Genomic DNA, 15,299 nt, shown 5'->3' on the forward strand with positions numbered 1-15,299 from the left:
ATACTCTTTCGAGGACAATCCGCTACTTGTTTTTCTCTCCTTTCCCGATGGACACATAAACCACGGAGAAAACAAGGAAATGTGCAGCCTCGTAGGTTTCGCTAGCTATTAACGCCTCCCCCGCCCCACAACCAAGCACTGACTGCGATGTTAGGGAAGTTTCCACTTGCAATAGCAGCTGCAAAGTCGACTCATATTTTTTTTGTTAATATTCGTGTATTTAAACACGAAATGGTGAGCGTATTGCACCCTCTCCTGACGCCGCGCTTCCCCCGAAAACAGCCTACCCAAACAAGCAAACAAGTAAACCGGCTCAGACTGTCGGCACCAAGCCGGAGCAGCGCCGGAGCCGCCGGCTCCGCGCTCCCAGGCTGCGGGACTGCTCCCTTAGCTATTGTCTGCGCGCGCTGCCTCCTTCCTTTCTCTCTTTCCAAACTTTCCAGAGCTCGCTCTGAGCCGGCACGAGGCTGTATTTATAGACCTGGAGCCCTCGGCTGTATTTTTCCTTGTGCCTCCTTTGGCTTAGGCTTAAGTCACTGGCAGGGAAAATAGAAAAGAGGCAGGAAGGCGGACAGAACAGGAGGACAGAGGGGGAAAAGAGCTAGAAATCCCGCAGACGGGACCTGGCGGGAGGCGAGGGGAAGCAGCAGGAGGTGCGGGACTCCCACCCTTCTTCTCCTGGTGGTCGAGAGAGAGGTAACAGCGCAAGGGCTGGTCCCGGCTTGCTCGGTGGGGAAGGGAAAGTCTCCCGTCTCCGGGGGAAGGGGGAGATGGGTCAGCCACCCCATCGCGATGGGGGCTCGGGGGGAGCTGCAGGAGGCTGGGAGAGCCTGTGCGGGAGCCCAGGCCGAGGGGAGCGTTTGCGGGAATCAGACTTATGGTGTAGCACCAGGGAAAAATACATATAAATAAAGCGTGCCCAAAGCCAAGCGCGGAGGCAGCTCGCTGCCGCTCGCCCGAGCGGGGGAGGCTGGCAGACCCGTGCCCGCTGCCGCAGGCGCAACCTGCGCGGCCTGGCGAGGGCAGCCCTGCTTGGGGGGGGGGGGCAGGGGGCAGCGGGAGGGGGGGCATTCAGCTGGGAAACTTGCAAACTGCACCGGTGCCAAAAGGCATCCAGGAAAGCCCGTGAAGAGACCCCGAGAGGGCTCGGCGCTCTGCTGATGGTCAGATACTGCGCAAAAGCTCGCAGGGAACAATACCGCTCAATTAGGCTGGAATAGGTTATTTTTTCTTTGACATCTCTACTGTGTTTTAAACGTTCAAACTTAAAAACAAGCCCCACGCCGCTCACAAGAATAGGGAAGTAGTAGCTGGCTGGAGACGCATTTACTGGAAAGGACGAAAGCTTTCCCTGTCTGCAGAAAGGTGATTGGGAGGATTAAGAAACTATTTTTTTATTCCTACAACTGCAAGCAAAGAAGCTAGGGGGATAGGATTTCTTCGCAGTGTGCATGCTGAAGTCTCTAAAATGGTACCAAAAATGTCAATAACGCGAACTGCTTAATTGTTATGTTATTAAGCACTTTCCTCACCGATGTGCACCTTATTTAGATCCTAATCTCTGAAATGAGTGTGAAATCAGTTCTGACATCTTTAGAGAGCCTGTCCTGCAGGTAAGTAAAAAATGTGAAAGTGTGGAAGGAGCTTCCCTTTGGGCTGAAAATGAGACTTTGCCTCCGAGTAGCAGAACGGATAAGCCAGCAGGATTACGCTTCGCTATACAGCTTGGCATTATTATGACCTTGTTCAAAAGCATTCTGATGTGCCATGAGGAGGGTATACAATTAGATTAAAGCTCCCAATAACACATCAAATCCCGTACTGAGCCTCTGCTCTGGACCCCGAGCTTGCTTAAATCACTGTCACTTCACAACAAAACCCATTCACCTTTAGTGTCTCCGGCTGAGTTTTTTGTTTGATTACATCAATAATCTAATTTCTGTTTCTTACCGGCCCTTCCAAGTGGGCAAATCTTCCCCCTTATAAGATGGGTGGGGGCTGTTATTTTTAGCTCGTTTCCTGGAACAAAATGTTCCAGCACTCCCTTCTTTCAATCTCATTGCGGTTTGACTACTCTTTGATATTTAAGACCGTCGGTTTTCCTTGTCAAACTACCTGTTATAGGAAATGGCTCCCATAACTTGGCAAATCACTCTTAAAAAGTAGACAGGAACTTTTATTTAAGTAAAGAAATGTTTCTAAAAAGTTACAGGAAAAATCCCGAAATATTAACCTAATAAATCGTATTGCAGGTACTTCCCTTGTGCGTAAGTCGGCATAGATTTTACCTTAACGGTGTGCCCAACTACCAAAATAAAAAAAGAGCTGATCAAAATATTGCCATGCCTTCTTGTCCCTTTGATAAATACGTTTTGTCAGCTCTTGCTGAACAGCTTTTGGGAGTTCCATATGCACTTCATAAATGCCAGTAAAAATGTGGCTTCTATTTTAATATCCTTGCTTTAAGTAACCTTGCTCCCCCTTCCCAGTTGTCGCTCTGCACTGCAACTGTAATTTCAGTAACCGAATATTTCAAAGTGCGTATAAACATTTCCCTCCATCGTCCCGAGGACTTCAACTGAGATTAATACTATCATCTGCCATTTTAACAATATGTTTCAGTGTTTTTAGCTACAAGCTACTCAACATAAAGGCAAATAGGGTTTTGAAGAGACACATTAAAGTAGATGGCAAAGGGAGGGGAGAAAAAATACACTTTGTCAAGTGATGTCTCTTAAAGACTGGATTACAGCAATTCAGACTTTAAAAACTAGCACTTTCAGACCCTTGAGATTATAATGATGCACACATTTATACGTGTATGTAGATACAGTCTGAGACACAAAAATGATAAAAGGAGTTTTACACCTCATAGCTGTTGCTTTGGAAAGTTCCCACACCATTCATGCACATATCTACACTCACGTTAGCAAAAACACTGCAGTGAATTAGTGCCTAATCACTGAGATCTTCTTTATGTGATTTTCTGTCATTTCCAAGAGCATCCTCCTGTACAATGTCCTCAGTGGTCGGGAGCCAGCGACATATCGGAGTCAAATGAATAGAAGAAGTGCAGACGAGTCTTCTTTGTACAGAGAATTTGAAATGTGTTTGTGTGAGGAGTCTAGGAAAGCCCCAGTTTTATGGCTCCAAATCACATTCTCAGCAGCAGAACACGATCGCTAAGCTTGAGAGAAGGGGACAGAATCCTACTTGGGTAGTGTTGTGACAAGCAGCAGTAGCTGCTTTGTTATAAAAATAGTGTTTGTTATGAAGAAACTGAATGAATAGACATCCAGATAAACATTCCCTGCATCTAACAAGTCTACTGTCCTCGTGGTGTGCTGCTAAACCCTCTATCCTTTTTAACCGTTACTGGCTTTTTTAACTTGTAATTATGTACACTGCTTGCCACTTACCATAATTTCAGCACTCTCTAGCGCTCTGAAATTGCATATAAAAAGAACAGAAAGGCATTTTCTCTGTTTATGCACATCGATAAATTCAATTCCTATCCTTACTATATAGTAGCCTTTTTAGATGAACTTATCGAGGCTACTTAAATATTAGACTTCCTAATGCTTCTGTATTTTTAATCCATCTTAGTTGTTTTTTCCTTGTCCTGAAGAACGGTAATAAACTCACTTCGGTAGGAAGGGGAAACCTACAAAAAATGTAATGCAATACTGTTCTTGTTCTTCAAGTTAGGAGCTTTCTCTTTGTATCACTGTTTATCTCACTATTAAAACGTCCAGCTGAGATGTTTTACATAAAACAAGCGAATTCTTTGGTTATGTATGAGCAGCTATGATATGCACTTGTATAATTTCTGTGTACATTTAGAGTGCCCAGCCAGCTGGTGTCCTCTAGGCTTTCTGCATATGCTTTTTATGTCATCAACTCCACTCGGGTAAATGTACGGGATGAAACTGCAGGCTGCAACTCAAAGCAATGCTTCTAACACAGAAAACTAGTAAAGCAGGGAGATCAGCTCCTTGAAAATAGATTCCCAGCCTGACAGAACAATAAAGCCCCCATAAAAGACTAAATGTAAAGTAAGAAACAAAATTCAAGAAATAGCGGGGGGGCGATAGAGGGGACATACGTCTTTTGTTTACCATGGGTGAGCTTTGGAAGCTTCACTTCAGCTCTCCCTCACATTCATTCCTGGATTAACAGAGTGAAAGAGGTACTTTTTTTGCCGAGGCTACAGGCTCTCCCCCACCTCCTACCCTCGCTCCCCGCACGCCGCTGGGTGCATCTTTCCGCGCGCGCACAGCCGCTGCTCCGGGAGCGCAGGATAAACCTTCCCGAGACGCTACCGGCCGCCTCCGCGATCTCGCAGAGCGAAGGCAGCAGCATTTCTGCTGTTATCGACGCCGGTGTTGCCCCATTTCCCTTGCACCTGTCCGAAGCGATGCCCCCCGCCTCCGGCCCGCGGGACTTGCGCGGCTCCCGCCCGGCGCACGGCGCCGGCGGCTGTCGCTGGCCAGCGGCGGAGCCTCCTCTGCCCTTTATTGATTATTTCCTTCTTTTTGCTTATTTACTTTCTAAGGCAGACGGTTCCTAAAACCCTAGCCGAGGGTTTGTGAGCGAGCCCGGCGGCGGGCAGCGCGGCCCCTCCGCGGGGCGCCCGGGCCCGGGGGTGCAGGGCTGCCCCGCGGAGCCCCCCGCGGAGCCGCCCGCGGAGCCGCCGCGCCACAGACCTCCGCCTCCCGCCCCAAACCCGCCGCCGCCTTCCCCAGCCCCTCGCCGACCGGCCCGGCGGCGCAGGAAGGGATTATTTTTAGGATATCCGAGGCTTTCTTCCCACTTGGAGGAAAAGTCACCTAATTTGGTCAGAGCCGTCCCGGACCCGCAGCGGCGACTCCAGGAGGCCTTCCGGGCCCCCCAGCCGCCTGCGGCCGCCGCGGGTGTTTGCGGTGGGGGCCCCCCTCCCCCGGGCCGGGCCGGGCCGGGCCGGGCTGGGCGCCGCTCCCGCGGCACCGCGGGCCGCAAGGCACACGCGGACTTCTGCGCGGCCGCGGCGGCGCGCCAAGCCGTGGGAGCCGCGCAGCGCGCTCCGCTCCGCCCGCCCCCGCGCAGCGCGGCCCCCGCGCGCCCCCCAGCGTCGCCTGCTCCGCCGGCGGCCGCGGAGGTGCCCCTGCCCCGCGGGTGCAGGCCGGGGGCGCCCCCCGGCTTGGGGGGCCGGGCTGCGCCCTGCAAGGCTGCGCTCCCGTCGGTGGGGCGTGGGCTCGCCCACGCTGCTGTGGGTCCAGCGCCTCGGGTGTGGGGCGTGGCCCCTGCCCCCGGGCACGGTGCATCGCCACCCACTGGGGCACCGCCGTGGGACACTGCGCGGTGTGCCCCTCAGCCTCACATCGCCCTCCTCCCCCCGCCCGTGCCCCACCAGCTATTCCCAGCAGCTTCTCTGTCAGGGCAGGCCAGGTGCCCCTCTGTGCCTCCGACCCATGGCACATGGGAGTCGCCGGTGACTGCTGGCCCCACTCTCGTTGCTGGCATCTCCCCCCTCCTTTTGGGGCATCTCCCCCCAGTTTGGGAGACCCAAACAGCTGCCCGTCCTCTGCCCAAGGCCTTCCGTGGGCTACACCTGGGTTCTCCATGCAGTGTCTGAGTGCATCACAAACTTGGGCTCATTTTACTTGCACACGCACTTCCTGTGTGAGTTGGAGAGAGCATTAACCTCGTGTTACACAAGGGAAACAAAGGTAAAAAAATATTAGCTGTTGGGATGCGTTATTGGAAATAATTAAAACCTTATTTTGCTTTAGGTCAAACTCACTGTCTCCTGAGTGCATTCTCTCCATCTTCCTGTGCTCCATAAGCACAATAACACTTATGGACCAGAGTCTGCATTAAGGCTACAAAAGTCACCTCAGTTCTTAATTTTCCAGCATGTGAGTGCTTCAAAGTGTTTATTGGTATCATTGCATACTTCTTCTTCATTACGTAAAATACAGTACGCAAAGTACAGGCTGGGGGTTGACCTGCTGGAAAGTAGCTCTGCAAAGAAGCACCTGGGAGTGCTGGTGGACAAGTTAAACATGAGCCAGCAGTGTGCCCTTGTGGCCAAGAAGGCCAAGGGTGCATTAGGGGTGCATTAGGCAGAGTGTTGCCAGCAGGTGGAGGGAGGTGATCCTGCCTGTCTACTCAGCCCTGGTGAGGCCTCCCCTGGAGTCCTGTGTCCAGTTCTGGGCTCCCCAGTACAAGAGAGACATGGCGCTACTGCAGAGAGTCCAGCGGAGGGCTACCAAGATGATTAGAGGGCTGGAGCACCTCTCCTAGGAAGAAAGACTGCAAGAGCTGGGCCTGTTCAGCCTGGAGAAGAGAAGATTGAGAGGGGATCTCATAAATGTGCACAAGTACCTGAAGGGGGAGTGTCAAGAGGATGAGGCCAGCCTCTTCTCGTTGGTGCCCAGCAACAGGACAGGAGGCAACGGGCAGAAACTGAACCACAGGAAGTTCCACCTAAACCTGAGAAAAAACTTCTTCACTGTGAGGGTGACAGAGCACTGGCACAGGTTGCCCAGAGAGGTAGTGGAGCCTCCTTCGCTGGAGATATTCAAAAGCCGTCTGGATGTGATCCTGGGCAATATGCTCTAGGTGACCCTGCTTGAGCAGGGAGGTTGGACTAGATGATCTACAGAGGTCCCTTCCAACCTAAACGATTCTGTGATTCTGTGTGAAAATGAAAAAAAACATGTATATAGCATCATCTTGGCAGGCACATGGCTTACCAGTAGGCCTGAAGCCTGCAGAGCTACTTAGGCAAAGTGTTTCCATAGAGCTGTAAATTTCTTGCAGTCTAGCTTTGCTCCACGTGCTCATTAATGCCATCTTATTATGAGATATTTTTGTTTGCTGAGAATTTTTTACTTTTTCTTCCTTAATTTCTTACCCAGTTCAAATCTCTCATCAGTCAGCTGTTTATAAGTCATCAACCTTACTATGTACTGCAGCCATGAAACCAAATCATAAAAGACCAGTGTCATCCTGTTTTATGAAACAGAAAAACTAACACCAGGATGCCATTACCTCAGCTAGGAGCAGAGCCTGAGATTCCTGATCTCCACTTTGCTTTTTACGGTTGTGACTAGCAGAGCTGTGCAACCCACTGAAACGCTGAGCATCAGCTCCTACTGTAGCTATGAAATGAAGTACAATTCACCAGTTACTACTGAATGGCAGAGATTTAGGTTGAAAGCCTGATACTCTTTTATGAGCAAAAATAACAGAGATCTACAAGAGTAAAAAGTACAGAAAACATGACCTAACAAGGAAGGATGAAGGCCTGGATTTATCTCGTCTTGAACAGAAGGTTGAGGAGAGCTGTGATAGATTTAATGGTGGTGGGGAGAGCAGATGGAGATGACATTTTTTCCTTGCCATGTGCATGTGTCCATCCCTAACACTTCCCGTTGGAGTAACTGTTTGGGAATTGGTCCTGCACGTCTGGGAACTGAAGCATATATGCAATGCTTAGAAATGGCAGGTGGGGCAAAAGTGGCTCTTAGTACGCCCGCCATCATCAAAGCCGCATTACATTTTGTCATAACTGATCACAGCTGGAGGCTACCCTATTTTATCCTAGTGCTACTTATGGCCACAGTGTACCCTACTTCTTAAATGTTAATTTCCTTCTCTTCTTGACCCATGCGTGAATAATGATGCATAGTCCACTGAAGACTGATAAGCATTTAAGAAGCAATATCAGCTGGGAATCAAGACTTCTCCTAGAGACTCCAGTAAGCCCCATTGCTATATATAGGCTGCCACCTCATCACAAGGACAACCTTTTCAGAGCAGAGCATAACTGCAGGGAGGACCATGGGAAGGAAGGGTTTGAAAGGGTTACTCTAGTCTTGGTGGAGCCTATGCACCAGGCTCCACCCAGTCTGGTAATGGGGGATGTTGAGCACATATTTCTGGGCTTAACTCACAGTATCTTAACATTACCCCTGGGATGAAATATACCCTCTTTTATGAGCTCAGGAGTGGTAAAATAAGAACTTTGGTGAAGCATGCAGAGGTCATCCTAATTCATGAAAATGAAACAAGTTTCCTCCAAAAATGTTTCACTATGTTTTGTCACCATAATTTGGGACTGCTATTATTTTCTATACTTAATCTTTTATGATTTTGTTAAGCTGATAGTTCATTTGTAGAGAACATTCTCCTGCTCCCCTCCCCAGTCAAGGCTCTAATATGCAAAGTGAAGTTTCATTTTTATTTGTTTGCTTTGCAGTTCACCTCTCAAGAAGCTATTTGATTCTGAAGGAGAAGAACCTCTCCTACAATGCTAACCTGGGGATCAGAAGGAAGGAAAGCAGCATTGGAGGCTTGGAAGCTACTATGCTCAGGGGCTATTTGCGAGGCATATTCAGAGAAAAGCACATGGCAAGCCTGAGGACCATACTGACACAATATTCTCACCTTTTGGGAGATTCTATATTTCCCTTCTCTCAGACAGATCTTCTTTGCATCCACCCCCAAAGACACTAGCAAAGTGTCTTAAAAGTGACACTAGCAAAGATGGCTTAATCTTCAAGATGCTGTTTCTTTGAACCCTGAACCAGATTCACTGCCTCCTCCTGTAGCCGTGGCAAACAGTCTGTTGCACTTACCTGCTTTCCCTAGGCTGCTGCTGTTAATCAAATAAATAAATCCCTCATGGCCAAAAGGGAGAAATGTAGCCTTCGTGGGGGACTCAGAATGGTGAGATCCTCAATAAAAATTAAATTTGTCATATGACTGGCTTTAAATAAAGTTTAAGAGCAAGGAATTTCACCAAGATGGCAAGCTATATTCGGACTTGTCAGAGGCTTTCTAATTGACCCTTAGTCCCAGAAAGGGTACCACTGTTATCGAATAAATCCCTGTACCATTTCTGCAAATGTAGCCAAACTTAGGAGGTAGCTGGTCCTTTATTTCTGAGGAAAGCTCTGCTGAACAGCTGATACTGAGCAGGAGGGGATCTTTGAAACATCTGTCTTTGTAGCAGAGTTGGAAGCTTCTAAGATGATTCCCCATAACTGTAGTTACAGAGAAAAATGAGAAGGCTGATGGTAGGGCAAACATATATGATTTTTTAAAAAATGGTTTATTTTCCTGACAGCACAAGAACATTCACTAAAAGCCAGAGCACGTACTTCTGGGCATTTCTTTGTCAATTCATCCCATCTGTTAGGTATATAAGTATCAAGAGGGCTGCTCTTTTTTTTCAGTAAAAAGGTATAAAAATTGGTGTGTCGCCCTTCTTTTCATTAAGTGAAGGAAGTGAGCACTAAAAATAGATGACAGATATTTTCATGGCAGTTTGCTGTCCTTTTGCACAGAAACACAATTCCAGAAGTTTCCCTAAAAGGGAAACTAGGGGCCAATAAAAGCAATTTTCAGAATCCTATTAGCTGCCAAGTGGAATCGTAACAGACAGTTAGGAATCTGCAAGATTTCACACCTAATTCTAGTGGACTTAAATTTTACTTTGCCATTAGAACAAAACCTCTAATTGAGAGCAGAAACTGCTTATTACATTTTTTATGTGAATCTGACTCACACATTGACAAAAATCTAAGGAAAAAATTATCTCTTGCATACATATGATAATTCCTCTTGGATTTTCTGTACCTAAGAATTCTTCATGATTTACTAATAAGAAACAGGGAATGAGAGGAAATTATCTTCATCTGTTTCTTTCACCCACAAAGCCCAAAATAGACAAGCGTTAGAGTAGCTGCATACCCTTGCACCTTCTCTAGCTAATTCCTCTTGCACAGACCTCAACTAGCAAGCCATTAAAGAAAAGAAATATATATGGAGAGCAACTTTTATATCTCAGGTACCCATGAAAGCTCTGTAGTAAGTACAGGGGAAAAATGTAGAAAAAATAGTAGAACTAAGATTAGAAAAGTAAAGGAAAAGAAAGAAAGAGGAAAAGGGGCGCCTACTGAAACTTTTCTCTCCAGACACTCATGATCAAAGGCCACTACTGCCATTAGACAATCAATCTGCAGTTGCATACATAAAACTTTGGCAGCATATAGTCTCTGCTGCTTTCAACAGAAGCTTTAGACATCTGAAACTGGGCACTCTCCCAAAATTTAGATCCAGTTGCATTATACATTCCAGAAAAGACAGCACCAAATCAGAGGCCCTCTTTTACCCGATTTATTTTCAAGCTATGGTATGTGAAAAGTTATGCTCCAAAACCCTGATTTAACCTCTTGAGTTGGCTATATTTGCATCCGCCAGCTCCATCAAATAGCCCACACTGTTAGTACTTAATTACTGCCTAAATGCTTTGCTCTTTTGGGGGAGATTACTGAAAATAAGTGCTTGTTCTTCCTGGCTAATTCCTTCCAGGATCACTCAATCACCTGCAGACTTACTTTGTAAACATAAATCTACAACCATACACCATTTTGTAAGTGTAATGAAACCTGTCTGGTTAGATAGGTGACCCTGAATCTCCTGATTCTTCTTGCTGTTCAGCTTTAAAACCTCCATGTCTTTTGTTCTGGGGCATTCTCTTGCTCCTGATTCAAAACCAGCCCTAGCAGCCAGTCAAAATTTTAGGAGCCTCCCCTTCTCACTCACTCCACAGTCAGAGGTTTTTCAAGCAGCTGCACTAGATTTCCTTGCAGGGAGATGAATTCAAAGGAGTTCTGCAATCACAATCAAAGCACAGAGGACAGCCTCAGTTACTTAATCCTAATCTATTTACCTCTCTCTCTAGATGCTTCTGTCTTCCTCTGATTAAACACCTCTTCAGAGATAACTTAATCTCAGTGTATCTGAAGAATACAGGGGCTGCCCTGCATTTACTAGATTCTACAACTCCAAAATACTCCATTTCTTCATACTCCATTTATCTTCCATTCCATTATCAGAAGACGTGCAGTAGCTGTAGATACGCAGGACATCACTGAACTCTCTCACATCCACACGAATGCCCTGTGGAATGTGCAGCATCCAGTGAAGCCCTGCCGAAGAGATTCCTCCGCGAGAAAAAGTCAAAGACCAAATACCACTTAATGGGATACACACAGAAGTGTGGTGAGATCCAGAGCATGCTCATGAAATCATCTGTGTGTTTATGATAAGAAGCTCACTCCCCCCTTGGATAACCTCCTGATTGCTTTTGTTAAACCTCTGGCAGTTTAAAAGGTATCTTGCTTTCCAAAGTCTGGGCCTTCTTCCTCTCTCTTTTCTTCTCTCTTCCCCACACAGGGGCCTCTTCTCTTCACTCGGCTCCCACTCACCCTCTCAAATGACAGTCTTTCTGTACTCGTCTGTGCAACAGCACACAGCCTAGGCTCTGCTTCTAAAAGCCAGGAGTAACGTCCTAGTCTCTTTCCGTATTGCTGCACTGTGCCTTGGTCTGAGGGTTTGTAAACCATGAACATTAAAATATCTGCTCATCTGTTTTCTGCTTTTGCTGCAATTTGAACAAAAAAATTCAGTGAAAGTTACTTGATTCTCCGATCTTTTTTTTCTGTTGTCTATGAGAAGCTGAAGGCTTCAAGGCAGGTCCAAAGTTATCTTAGCAGACCACTGAATCACAAACACAGAGCTGTCTATGTTACTAGAAGGGCTGTATTTTCTTTTTAAAATAACAAAAACTTGCAGAAAATGCATTGTACCTGGACTTACCTGGAAGTGTATCTAACTTATAAAATCAGTATCCATAGTCTGGTCAGTGCTGCCTATTCTAATTAAACACATGCATGGTCTTACTTTGAGAAGCTTTTCCAGAGAGCTCCAAGCACCTGGCACTTCCTTTCCTAAATCCTTGCCCTCCTCTGCCAAGGCCAGACATCACGCAAGTACCTTCACTGTGTGTCCGAGAACTAGGGTACATCCCAGGATGTGGATGTTTGCCCGTGCTGGGTGAGTGGAGACATACTGCTACACCTTATGCCTGACCATGCACCCGAGGCATGTGGACATCTGTTACAAGCCAAGGTCTAAAGTGTTACGACATTTCAGTTTTACTGTAATCTGACTGACCCAAAGCATCCTTTAATGATACAGAGTTTGTTTATGTTTCCATTAAGTCAACAGCAGAATTCTCATCAACTTCAGCATTAAATGAGAACAGCCACTGAGTGCCTATCGGGGAAACGTTGATAAAAGCTGAAGAAATTGTAAATAGACCAGCCTGAACTGAAAAATTTGATCCAGACATCTCTAAATGTTGAGTAGTTCAGGTCTGAATCCAAGCTGTGCATTCAGGAAAAGCTTTATTGACAAGCCTTTAAGAAATTAACCTACTGCTTTTCTCTAGCTATAATTTTGTGTAAGGAAAGCTTAACCCTTAATACACTGACATTTTTCCAGATTGCCAGTCAGTCAGTCAGAGCACATCTGGCTTTCAGTAAAAAACTATCCTGGGCAAGCTGGAATTTGGAAGAAAATAAGGTAATTGCTGTCTTAATCTATATAGATCATTAAACAATTCAGTTAATTTACAGTTTCTAATTATATGCTGCTATATGTTCCTTCACTGTATCTCAAAGTCTCAAGAGTAATATCATAACGGAAATGACTCTGTAGAGTTCACAGAGGTTTGCCAAGTTCCAACTAAATGTTGCCATCTACTGTTAGAATAATAATAATAATAATAATAAAACATAAATGGGTAAAACTAGTGCTATAATTGTAAGAACTCTGTGGATATTTGGGTTCTATTGTGCTGATGCACAAGGGATTTTTCTATCTGAATGCACAGGCAATAATATGTCTGTAAATTGTCCTGTATGTCAGTGGGAGAACAGAGTTCATTATCTGCAAGATCTCATTACGATTACTTTTCAGCTTCTAAAAATGTTGTAATAGTTTCCAGATCCGGCATTTATGGGACTCATCATATTGAGAGAAAATAGGCCTCATTGAAAAGCTTGTTCTAAATGTTCTGAACCATGCTTTTTGATGCAGCACATAGAAAAGTGACAGTAATGTGCTTAACGCTTTACTTTTCCAATATTAAGAGTTAAAAACAACCTTTCCCCACCACTAACATATACTCGAGATATAGGTCTACATCAAGATTCTATGTGAACATCTGCATGAGGACATAAAGACGAATCAGTTACTAAATACTTCTGTTCTGAGCTGACAATAAAAAGACTGCTGTCAGTCTTCCACTGTATGTGCAGCAGAAACGGAAGACAAAAAGAGGTTAATTATCTCAAAAAGGAGACTACCACTCAAACTCAGAAAACAAAGGGAATGTGCATGTTTCCAAAAATGACATTGGAGCAGGTGATAGATCTCAAGCAGTTATGCGATTTTCAGATTCCTGCTGTGTGTGCATTAGCTGGAATATTACATTTACCGCTCCATGTCCTTTGGTTTTCCATTGAAAGGGCCGTGCTCAGTTTTCCACATTAGAGTTGGAGGGAAAAAAATAGTAAAATATATATACCTAACAACAAGGTTTAATATGTTTCAAACAGAATTTTCCACAGCTTTCAAAATCCTTTGCCAACATGTTATTTTACTGCATTTTCAAACAAACATCCTCTAATTCTCTATCCCAGGCAGGAATTGTGAAGAAGTTAGACGTTATTGGAGGCTACTATTAAGCAGAAAACAAGAAATCTGAACACAGAAAAAGCAAAAAGAATGCATAGTATAATGCAAATTTATCAGTGCCACCTACAGCTGGAACTGTGAACTGTAAATGATTTTTCAGTAAGTCTAATATGGAGACTTAGTGTTACTGCTGGTAATAACACTATTGTATAGTGGCTTTTGTTCTGCTGCATAATATGAAGAGAAAATTGAGGAAGACAGGAAAACAGAGACAGACTTCCTCGGGGCTGCACAGTGGTGGGATGAGAAGCAACAGACACGGGTTACAACAAGGGAAACTGATTTGATGTTAGGAATTTTTTTTTTTTCCACATGAGGATGATAAGGAACAGGTTGCCCAGGGAGTATGTGGAAACTCCATCCTGGGAGCCATTCAGAACACAACCGGACAGGGCCTTGCACAACCTACTCTAAGCTGGCTCTACTTTGAGCTGGGGTTTGGACCAGATGAGTTCCAGAGGTCCCTTCCAACTGGAGAGATTCTATGTTTTGAAGATGAAAAAGAAGAGGATCATGATGCAATTTGCACCTTTACTGACCTAAGGATGGAAAGGAAGTTACGAGACAAAGATGAGTTTCTTGAGCCTTAAAAATGGATGTGAATAAAAAGCATTCACAATTTCTTCTAGCCTCCAAACTCTTTAGGAACTGAATCCAAGAGTGTGCTGAAATGTGTTACTTTCTTTGTTTCCCTAGGATTTTATTTATTTGTTTGAGTCTGCTATTTTTGGGTTAGAATTGTCAAACTATTGACAGAAAGGCTGTTCATAGCTTGCTAATGCTAGCTGTGGTAAAAGGAGTATCTCAATAGGCATGAGAAAACGTGCCTACTCCTAACAGATTCTTACTTACTCATCCTTTATGCAGTTGTGCTAACCCTAGGCTGTTCTGGGAATTCTCCCGCGTTAACTCATTGACTTTCCAGTGGTAGCAGTTAAGCATGATTTTAGAGTTAAAAAAGGTAATGTTTCTCTCTGAGTTACCTAATTCTAGTGACAGGTTGTCTGGAAGACAGCACAGAAGAACTGCAATATCAGACGTGACATTTTTATGAAGATGTCCCCCATTTAACATTGTCAGTGAAAATATTCCCAGAAAAAAACGCTAGGAAGTTCTGGCTTCAGTATGTCTACAGTGCTACTGTGCTATGTCCCCAAGTACTAAAAAGCATGTCCAATTCATGGATCAGCTTTGCTACTTAATCTCTTTCTCTGCATAAGTAAACACACCTAGGGATAGCAGCCCCTTCAGTGGAGCAGAGATGCAACACGAAGAAGAAAGTGGTGGCCAGTCTGGGCTGATCCATGTGGGCAGACAAAGCAGAGTTCACTGTAAGGGTATGAATGAGAGGCAAAGCTCTTATTTCTTCAGAGGTGGGTATAAGGGAAACAACAACCTGTGATGCTGAACAGCTAGAGCAGGTGCTGGGGATGGGAGAAAGCTCCAGACAAGTGGAGAGCACCAGTACAGAGTACAGGTGGGCTCACACTAGTGTCTGCAATAGCCAGAAATTTTTCTGTCAATTACAGATCATCAGAGCCAATGAGAGAGAAGGTATCCTACAGTGGGGAAAAGGTAGACACCAAGTCCCTTATAAGTTAGGTGAACTAAAAGAACCTCGCTACCTTCCAATGCTGTTGACTTTAATTTTTCAGGTAGTTTGGATGAATGCCTTCAAACCTGTTGACATACCACTGCCACTC

The 15,299-nt window shown here is 45.3% G+C and overlaps 1 long non-coding RNA gene across 1 annotated transcript; it reads left to right on the forward strand.

The window, feature by feature from the left end:
• The first annotated feature begins 535 nt into the window (after positions 1-535).
• Positions 536-12,836, forward strand: LOC104146692 (uncharacterized). Its single transcript, XR_011138037.1, has 3 exons — positions 536-696; positions 8,246-8,715; positions 10,736-12,836. It is a non-coding gene; the product is annotated as an uncharacterized lncRNA (long non-coding RNA).
• Positions 12,837-15,299: the final 2,463 nt, after the last annotated feature.

The sequence above is a fragment of the Struthio camelus genome, chromosome Z (genome assembly GCF_040807025.1).
Source record: "Struthio camelus isolate bStrCam1 chromosome Z, bStrCam1.hap1, whole genome shotgun sequence".
Taxonomy (NCBI): domain Eukaryota; kingdom Metazoa; phylum Chordata; class Aves; order Struthioniformes; family Struthionidae; genus Struthio; species Struthio camelus.